General features: G+C 37.6%; 1 long non-coding RNA gene across 1 annotated transcript in view; it reads left to right on the top strand.

Moving 5' to 3' along the window:
* Positions 1-7,072, top strand: part of LOC118766130 — a 19,625-nt gene extending 12,553 nt beyond the window's left edge. The window contains exon 3 of the long non-coding RNA XR_005002042.1: positions 6,892-7,072. This is a non-coding gene — a long non-coding RNA (uncharacterized LOC118766130). The remainder of the gene's footprint in view (positions 1-6,891) is intronic.
* Positions 7,073-11,197: the final 4,125 nt, after the last annotated feature.

The following is an 11,197-nucleotide window of genomic DNA, read 5'->3' as shown; positions in this document are numbered from 1 at the left end:
GGTATGAAATACAAAATTTGGATATGTGTATAGATGTGAAATGAGAGAAAAACAAAAAGAGACTTTGAGATGATGAATATTCTTTCCTTCTTTCCTTCTTTTATTTGTTTCAGTCATTTGAATGCAGCCATGCTGGAGCACCACCTTTTGTCAAACAAACTGACCCCAGGACTTGCTCTTTGGAAGTCTAATATTTATTCTATCGGTCATACCAACATCAATTGTCAAGCGATGGTGGTGGTGGTGGTGGTGGTGGGGGGGACAAACAGAGACACACAAACACATCTATATATATATATATATAAATAAATAAATAAAAAATATAAATATAAATATAAATAAAAAAATATAAATATAAATATAAATAAAAAAATATAAAAAAAATAAATAAATAATTAAATAAAATAATTAAAAAAATATATATATATTTATAATTTATAAGTTTAAATTATTAATTTAAATAATTTTTTAAAATTTTAACTTTAATTTAAATATTTTAATTGGATTTTTATATGTTATCTTTTATATTTTTATATATTTTTTAATTAATTTTATTTCTATGTATTGGCTTATGATTTTCACTGTTTGATTTGCCTAATAGTGGTTTTATCTCTAATTTAATATAATATAAATATATATATATATATATATATATATGAGACAGGCTTCTTTCAGTTTTTGTCTACCAAACCCAATCACAAGCCTTTGGTTGACCCAAGGATATAGTAGAAGACTCTTGCTCAAGGTGTCATCATGCAGTGGGACTGAAACTGGAACCATTTGGTTGGGAAGCAAGCTTCTTACCACACAGCCATGCCTTTATATATTTATACCTTACATATATATATATATATATATATATATATATATAATATATATATATATATATATATATATATATATATATATATATATATATATATATATATATAATATATATATATATATATATATATATTATACACACCCTTCTTTACCATTCGTCAGACAGGTGTGATCTGTGATCATACATTCCATCATAACTGTGAAACTCTGAGTAACAGTTTGTGAGAATTTTTGCAGCTTTGATAAAAAAGCATATCTCTCTATCTTTGAGTAATATTTTTTCCACTTTGCTTGCATTTATGTATGTGCATGTGTAACTATGTATGTATGTATGTATGTATGTATGTATGTATGTATGTATGTATTTATGTATGTTTATGTGTAACATGCTTCAGCTACCATAACTGTTAAAATGTCATCCGGGAATGTTACTTGAGATAGATTAACATCTGGCCATTGGTGATACTTATATCTCATTAAAAGCAAATGGAGCTCTTTCGGTTTTGACAATCAAGTATTCAGTTATATGGTCAACTGATCCACCTGTTTATTGAATTTGCATATAAGGGGAAGAATATTCACTTAATATAATTGTCAGTGATATGTATTCTCTTAATGTATATCTCAGATGGAATCAGTATATTTGTACTTGTACTTGTGGCGGCATTCACCCTGGGCGGGCTGGGTCAGCTTCTTCTATCACCCTTGAACCATGGCAGTGGAAGAAGTTTCGTGGGGAATATGAATTTCGCAAGCGGTCCCCAACAATTCCGCATGTAGAGACATCCTGTTTGCCGCAGGTTGTCTGCAGACGCAGGGACAAAACGACTGAGGAGCCGCCGGTTGCTAAAACAGACACTCCGAGGATTTTCACCAGAGCCCAGTCTGCCGGGTTGTGGCCCTAATACCACTTGGTGTCAGACCAATCCACCTTGGGTGGCCCTACCAGGAACCGAAGTTCCCGACGGCAGAGCTCTGACACTACCCGTTGCCAGCGTCCCCACCACGGTGAGGAGGGGATGGTCATTGGGGATGCAGATGGAATCTGTATGACTCAACGTGATATGGTTGGACCATTAGACTACAAATACAATATGTCTGAAAGGATTCCTCACAGTTTCCATCAACCTAATTTCACTGACAAACCTTGGCTTCAGCAAATGTTATAATAAAGGATATTTGCTGAAGGAGACAGTAAGATTGAACCTAAGATTTCATGATTGCAAAGTGAATTTCTTAAGCATTCGGTCATATTGTGTCGATATAACCCAAATCAACTGAGATTAAGCATAAGATTATGGCTTGTATAGTCAATCTCTGCAAAAGCTATCAAAATGCATCTTTAATCAAAGCCTTTTCGATTGCCACATCATCAGACAATAACAGGGCTGTGGATACCTAAGTAAATACATTGATGACTACACAACAAACAGAAGTGCCAAGAAGCTAATGAGGGAATATTGGGTGGTCATTTAACCTGCTAGAATTAGCAACCAAATCCCCTTCACACCACACCTTAACCTCTTACAAAAAGTAACAATAGATAAAGTGACTCTAGTTACACTCTATCTGAACTGAAGTCAGGTTGTTCATTAGGTCTGGCCTGTTGTGCTCAAGCACCTGTTCTGTTTGGGCTGGGATATCCCACAAGATTTTGCACATCTCTGACTCTTCCACTCCCTGTAGTTTGTGTTCATATCACATCTTGCCTCTCTCTAAACCCTACTTTCCACGAAGTTTCTAATGTATTACTTTTGTTACTTCATTGTGTCACCATAACTTTTATTGGTTTTAGGCAAGTTTAGGACATTCATACATGATATGGGCAATGGTTTTATCAACTCTATTATAGATTCAACACAGTGATGACACATACTCATTCCTAAGGGTAACCCTTCAATTTGTCACCAAAGATTGGTCTTGTGCTACTAGTATTGTGCTCTTGGTCTTTTTTCTTTGTTTTCAGTGTTCCCTTCTTCAACCAGTCCCATTTTTGTTTTTCAAAACCTTCAGTTGTGGTTACATGGAATTGATTGTATAATCCCATGTTGTGTAGTGCTTCCTCATGTCCTTGTACTTCTTGTTTTCTTCTTTTCTTTCTCTCAAATTTCAAAATGCCCTCATCTCTTAACTGCCCCTAACAAATTTTCCTTACTGTTGGATAGTTACCTCCATTTGCTCTCTCCATGCAAAGGAAATCAGTGTCTGGATGCAGATGAAGGGTCCCACTCATTTTGAGGAGATTTTTTTTTTGTCTTCCTGTCCATCTGCTTTAAGTCATCCTCTGTCCACTTCAGAATTCCAGTGCCATACTGAACCTCTGCAACTGTGTGCACATTTATTGCCAAAATATTGTTTCTGGCATTCAACTTTGAATTCAGTATTTTTCTCAAACACAGGAGATACTCTTTTGTTGTCTTTTCTAAATCATTCTGCTTAATTCCATCTGCCTCAAGTACTCCCAGGTATTTATATCTAGAAAAAGCACCATCTGATTGTGTAAAAAGCACCATCTGATCGTGTAAAAAGCACCATCTGATCGTGTAAAAAGCACCATCCGATTGTGGCCGTTGCTGTAAAAAGCACCATCCAATCCCATCCGATCGTGGCCATTGCCAGCCTGGCCTGGCCTCTGTGCTGGTGGCACGTAAAAAGCACCCACTACACTTATGGAGTGGTTGGCGTTAGGAAGGGCATCCAGCCATAGAAACATTGCCAGATCAGACTGGGCCTGGTGCAGCCTTCTGGCTTCCCAGACCCCAGTTGCACCGTCCAACCCATGCCAGCATGGAAAGCGGATGCTAAACGATGATGATGATGATGATGATGATGATGATGATGATTCAGATTCAATTACCTTCATAATTTCACCACTTGCCATACATTTACCTTCTGTTCTGACAAACTTTCCTTGTCTCATGACCATTACAACACATTTTCAAAGACCGAATTCCATCTTGATATCATCTGAGAAAATCCGCATAGACTGCTCTAGACTATTCAGTTCTGTCTCACTTTCTGAGAACTCTTTCAAATCCTTCATGAATAGCAATTAGCTAAGCTTTCCTTTAATACTACCCAGATCATAGCTCAACTTTGTCTTCAGTAGTATTTCACTCATGGGATGATGATGATTTCGAATTTTGGTACAAGGCCAGCAAGTTCAGGGTAGGGGCTAAGTCAATTACATTGACCCCAGTGCTTAACTGGTACTTGTTTTATTGACCCTGAAAGAATGAAAGGTAAAGTCAACCACGGCAGAATTTGAACTCGGAACATAAAGACAGATGAAATGCCACTAAGCATTTTGCTCAACATACCAATCCTTCTGCTAATCCTTTCTACTATGGACAAAAGGCCTGAAATTTTGAGAAAGTTGGATAGTTGATTACATCAACAGTCTGGAAAACGATGGAAAACTGAGCTGACAACAGGGAATCAGGTATTTGAAGAAGTGAAAATTAGGAGAGGAATGTTCCAACTGTAGGTGGCATAGTGTATTCCCAGCATAAAGATCAATAGGAATACACTATTCCACCTACAGTTGGAACATTCCTCTCCTAATTTTCACTTCTTCAAATACCTGATTCCCTGTTGTCAGTTCAGTTTTCCATCGTTTTCCAGACAGTTGATGTAATCAACTATCCAACTTTCTCAAAATTTCAGGCCTTATGTCCATAGTAGAAAGGATTAGCAGAAGGATTGGTATGTTGAGCAAAATGCTTAGTGGCATTTCATCTGTCTTTATGTTCCGAGTTCAAATTCTGCCGTGGTTGACTTTACCTTTCATTCTTTCAGGGTCAATAAAACAAGTACCAGTTAAGCACTGGAGTCAATGTAATTGACTTAGCCCCTACCCTGAACTTGCTGGCCTTGTACCAAAATTCGAAATCATCATCATCATCATCGTTATTATTATTTTTATCATTATTATTATTTTTAATTATTATTATTATTATTGAAGGTAGCGAGCTGGCAGAATTGTTAGCATGCTGGGAGACAAGCTTAGTAGTATTTCATCTGGTGCAACGTTCTGAGTTCAGATTCCACCGAAGTCGTCTTTGACTTTCATCCTTTCGGGGTCGATAAATTAAGTACCAGTAAAACACTGGGAGGGCGATGCAATCGACCAGTCCCTTCCATCCAAATTTCAGAACTTGTGCCTATAGTAGAAAGGATTATTATTGATAATAGTTGTAGCCGTGGTTTTGGTGTTGGTGTTAGTAGTAGTAGTAGTAGTAGTAGTATAGTAGTAGTAGTAGCTATTGTTTGTTGTTTGTGCATATTTGCAAACACACAGGGTAGAATTGTTGACTAATGGGAAAGGGAAATGGAAGTCTTATTATTTCCCATCAAGTCGGATCTGAAGCCTTCAGACAGAAAGCACTTTCCTTAAGATCTTAACAGTCCGGTGCAATGCAGATTTTTGGTGGTGTATGGCATTAATGCTTTTTTTTATATTTGTAGTTGTTTGAGATAAAATGGAATCTTTTAAGAATTCCGTCTAGTACTCGCATCCATTATTAATATCATACTTGTTCCTCTCTTCTGCACTCCCAAGAGCTGTAACTTGAATTTCAATTTGTATTTTTTTTTCTCCCCACCAGACATAGTTTCTTTTCAGCAGCTCTGACATATTCAAATATTCATTCATCTTTTCACTGAATTTTCAGTTGTTGGACTGTGGCCATGCTGGAGCATCACATATTGGATGTAAGATGGGTTTAGTCAATCCAGTTGTCATCTCATTATTTAATGTTTTAAATCTTGTACTTACTGTCTCCCACTTTTCGCCAAATTGCTGAGTTACGGAAATGTAAATACTTTAACATCCGTTGTCAAACTGTGAGTGAGAAAGACAATATGTATACACACACACCCTTAAGTATCTCTCTCTCTCTCTATATACATATATATATATATATATATTAGTCATACGATATAGTGCATATTTATACACATAAGGAATACACTTAACGTGAATTCGGTGGAGGTGCAATGGCCCAGTGGTTAGGGCAGCGGACTCGCGGTCATAGGATTGCGGTTTCGATTCCCAGACTGGGCGTTGTGAGTGTTTATTGAGCGAAAACACCTAAAGCTCCACGAGGCTCCGGCAGGGGATTGTGGTGATCCCTGCTGTACTCTTTCACCACAACTTTCTCTCACTCTTACTTCCTGTTTCTGTTGTACCTGTATTTCAAAGGGCCGGCCTTGTCACTCTCTGTGTCACGCTGAATATCCCCGAGAACTACGTTAAGGGTACACGTGTCTGTGGAGTGCTCAGCCACTTACACGTTAATTTCACGAGCAGGCTGTTCCGTTGATTCGGATCAACCGGAACCCTCGTCGTTGTAATCGACGGAGTGCTCCCAACGTGAATTCTACACATTAGAAAGAACAGCTGAATTCACATTAAGTGTATTCCTTACATGTATAAATACGCACTATATCGTATGACTAATATATAGTCTTCTTGACTAATTCTTTTTTTTGCATGTTAGACCACTGGAAATGTAAATTTTGATTGAATATTTTAATTTTAATTAAATTCCATTTCCCTTTGATATGATTATATATATATATATATATATAGAGAGAGAGAGAGAGAGATATGGTAAGTAACTTGCTTACAAACCACATGGTTCTGGGTTCAGTCCCACTGCGTAGCACCTGGGCAAGTGTCTTCTACTATAGCCTCGGGCCGACCAATGCCTTGTGAGTGGATTTGGTAGACAGAAACTGAAAGAAGCCCATCGTATTTATGTATGTATATATGTGTGTGTGTGTGTGTTTGTGTGTCTGTATTTGCCCCCCCCCCAACATCGCTTGAGAACCGATGCTTGTGTGCTTATGTCCCCGTAACTTAGAGGTTCGGCAAAAGAGTCCGATAGAATAAGTACTAGGCTTGCAAAGAATAAGTCTTGGGGTCGATTTGCTTGACTAAAGGCTGTGCTCCAGCATGGCCACGGTCAAATGACTGAAACGAGTAAACGAGTAAAAGAGTAAAAGAGACATACATACATACATACATACATACATACATACATACATACAGACACATGATAGGAGCACTCTGTCAGTTATGACGATGAGGGTCCTGGCTGATACGATCAATGAAACAGCTTGCGCATAAATTTAAATTGTGCAAGTGGTTGAGCACTCCACAGACATGTGCACCCTTAACGTAGTTCTCAGGGAGATTTAGCATAAGACGGAGTGTGACAAAGCTGGCCTTTTGAAATACAGGTACAACTCATTTTTGCCAGCTGAGTGTCCTTGAGCAACGTGAAATATAGTGTCTTGCTCAAGGACACAATGCATCACCAGGAATTGAACTCACAACCTTATTATTGTGAGCAGAATGCCCTAAACACTAAGCCAAACACCTTCACACACACACACACACATACATACATACATGCATACATACATACATACATAAGTGCAGGAGTGGCTGTGTGGTAAGTAGCTTGCTAACCAACCACATGGTTCCGGGTTCAGTCCCACTGCATGGCATCTTGGGCAAGTATCTTCTGCTATAGCCCCAGGCCGACCAATGCCTTGTGAGTGGATTTGGTAGACGGAAACTGAAAGAAGCCTGTCGTATATATGTATATATATATATATATATGTGTGTGTGTGTATGTGTGTCTGTGTTTGTCTCTCTAGCATTGCTTGACAACCGATGCTGGTGTGTTTACGTCCCCATCACTTAGCGGTTCGGCAAAAAGAGACCAATAGAATAAGTACTGGGCTTACAAAGAATAAGTCTTGGGGTCGATTTGCTCTACTAAAGGCGGTGCTCCAGCATGGCCACAGTCAAATGACTGAAACAAGTAAAAAAAAAAGAATAAAAGAATACATACATACATACATACATATATACATACATAATTTCAAACATGCACTTTTTGGATTTTGTTGACTACACAATATAGTAGGGTCAGTTGGGCACTGTCTGTGAGAAAAACAGTCCCATGATGCAATTCACTCCACCAGAAATTTTGAAGCAACATGCTGTACTGCTTGGCATTCACACCAGAGGTTCCATTATGAACATTTAAGAAGTTTATCATTTAAATACGTATGAGCATGTCTAGATATGCAACTATATGCATGAAAATATATACATATAACAAAACATACAACTATGCACATATACATACATACATGCAAACGAAAAAGCCCTGTTGTTTGATGTTGAAATTCCAATGAAGGAGCCTTGGATTTAGGTAAGGAACTGGCTGCTACTCTGTTGGCAAAAAGTCTTGAAATAAAACTCAACAACGGCATACATACATACATACATACATACATACATACATACATACATACATACATACGTACATTCCTACATACATACATACCTACATACATACATACATACATACATACATGCATACATACATACATACATACATACATGCATACATACTAACATACGTACGTACATACATACATACATTTACATACATGCATACATACATACATACATACATACATACATACATACATGCATGCATGCATACATACATACATGCATGCATGCATACATACATACATACATACATACATACATACATACATACATACATACATACATACATACATACATACATACATACATACATGCATACATACATACATACACACATACATACATACATACCTAAATACATACATACATACAGACAGACAGACATACATACATGCATACAGACAGACAGACAGACAGACAGACAAACATACATGCATACAGACAGATAGACATGTATGCATATATTTCTGGGATTTGATAGATTACAAGAACTTTTTTAGGCTTTGGAAAATTTCTGTTATATAACTGGTTTAGCATTCAGATTAATCTGTCAAATGTAATGCTTATTTATTGAGATTCTTTTAAAGACATCATGCATTATCTCATAGCTTTGAGATTTCGATGATGTGATTGTTTATTTTTAGAATGACATTGGCAACAAGATATGAGAGGCTGGATCTAACCAGTTTGATCATAAAACATATAGAAGATTAGGTCCGGACATGGCCAGTTTGAATGCAAAAGGGTTAAATTAATATGGGGAAATAGGATGAAGGAGACAAAAAACTTCTTGTAACAGAAACATTATCGTTATAATGGCTACTTTTCCGAGCTTGCGTGGGCCAGATGGAATTTGCTGAGGAAGATTTTCTGCTGAGGGAACAAAAACATAAAACTCCAAAAAAATATATCAGATATATTGGTAGAGTCCTGGCCGCGTTGTAAGAAGCTGGCTTGCCAGCCACATGGTTCTGTGTTCAGTCCCATTGCATGGCATCTTGGGCAATCGTCTTCTACAAAAACTTCAGGCCGATGAAAGCCTTGTGAGTGGATGTGGTTGATGGAACCTGTCATATATAAATGTATATATCTGTGTGTCTTTGTGTCTGTGTTTGTAATCCCACCACCACTTGTCAAACCTCTAAGTTTTGTCCTTGTAACTTAGAGGTTCAGCAAAAGAGACGGATAGAATAAGTACTGGGCTTAAAAAAATAAATCCTGAGATTGATTGGCTGCTGATATATGACTGAAACAAGTAAAAGAATAAAAGAATTAAAAAATTATGACCCAAAATATATCAGGTAGCACCTTGAATCTTTGATCTTTGAATAACTTTATTTTTTATTCCTTTCAGTCACTGAACTGTGGCACAGCTGGGGCACCACTATGAATAGGTTAAGTTGGACAAATTGAAACCAGTACCTATGTTTTAACTCTGGTTCTTATTCTATCATTTGTTTTCCCAACCTGCTAAGTTACAACGATGGAAGCAAGACAATACAAGATGTCAAGTGATGGAAGCAACAACACAAATACAAACACACACACACACACACACACACGCACACACATACGCATGTGCACACATCAACTACTACACACAACACACACTTACACACACACACGCACACACATACGCATGTGCACACATCAACTACTACACACAACACACACTTACACACACACACACACACACAAGAAGGGTTTAATGTTTCGAGTGGAGCTCTTCATCAGAAACATAGGAAAAGGAAAGATCCAAAGAAAGGAAGACAGAGGGAAAAAAAATCGCCAATGGTACACACACGGTCACATTATATATATGTGTGTGTGTGTATGTATGTAGGTATGTACATATATGTATGTATATATATGCATATATTTATATATTATTTATATCATTATATATGTGTGTATATATATATATATATATATACAAACACACACATATACATTACAAAGGGCTTCCACACAGTTTCTGCTTACTAAATTCATTCACAGGGCTCTAATAAAGACACTTGTCCAAGGTGCCATGTTGTTCCAAAGTGAGCTTCCTTACCAGACAGCCATGTCTAAGAGAACTTTCCATTTGGGAATGGTAGCAATGAACTCTCTTTGCCCAAGATAAGCTTTCAGGACATGGTAAGGCAACTGGAGATAGATGAAGATGTCCAAGCTGGAGTTGAGAATCAGGAATAGTGATTCATGCAGAACATCCAGTTGCTGTTTTAGGAAAGATGCTACTGATCTCACGCACAGGATAGAATAACAAGCGATTTTCAGCTCAAGTTATTCTGTTGTGGCTGGATCTTTTAATACTAATCAGGAGTAGAGACAGCAAATCACTGCTTCTATTTCTACCTTGTGGTGGGCAGAAAAGATTAAAGGATTCAGTAAAAGAAGCTTATGAATCATGAAATCTTTCGTATTTTGAGAATACTATTCATAGAAAGACTAAGAAAAGAGATGGTTTATTTCTCACCAAAATTGTTCTATAAAAAGTATGTGAATGAGGCCAAATTTCCAGAGTAAAAAAAGGATCCAATTTAAGAACGTGATTCAAAGGTTGCTTACTCTTTTACTTGTTTCAGTCATTTGACTGCGGCCATGCTGGAGCACCGCCTTTAGTCGAGCAAATCGCCCCCGGGACTTATTCTTTGTAAGCCCAGTACTTATTCTATCGGTCTCTTTTGCCGAACCGCTATGTGACAGGGACATAAACACACCAGCATCGGTTGTCAAGCAATGCTAGGGGGACAAACACAGACACACAAACACACACACACACACACATATATATATATATATATACATATATACGACGGGCTTCTTTCAGTTTCCGTCTACCAAATCCACTCACAAGGCTTTGGTCAGCCCGAGGTTATAGTAGAAGACACTTGCCCAAGGTGCCACGCAGTGGGACTGAACCCGGAACCTTGTGGTTGGTAAGCAAGCTACTTACCACACAGCCACTCCTACTATGCTGTAAAATGAATTAGAATTTGTGGTGGTCATGTCTTTTAGAGAAACATTATTATCTATTTAGCCCTGATGTTT

This window comes from Octopus sinensis, linkage group LG14 (genome assembly GCF_006345805.1).
Source record: "Octopus sinensis linkage group LG14, ASM634580v1, whole genome shotgun sequence".
NCBI classification, from domain to species: Eukaryota; Metazoa; Mollusca; class Cephalopoda; order Octopoda; family Octopodidae; genus Octopus; species Octopus sinensis.
Note: the sequence above shows the minus strand (reverse complement) of the source record. Positions and strands in the feature narration are given on the sequence as shown.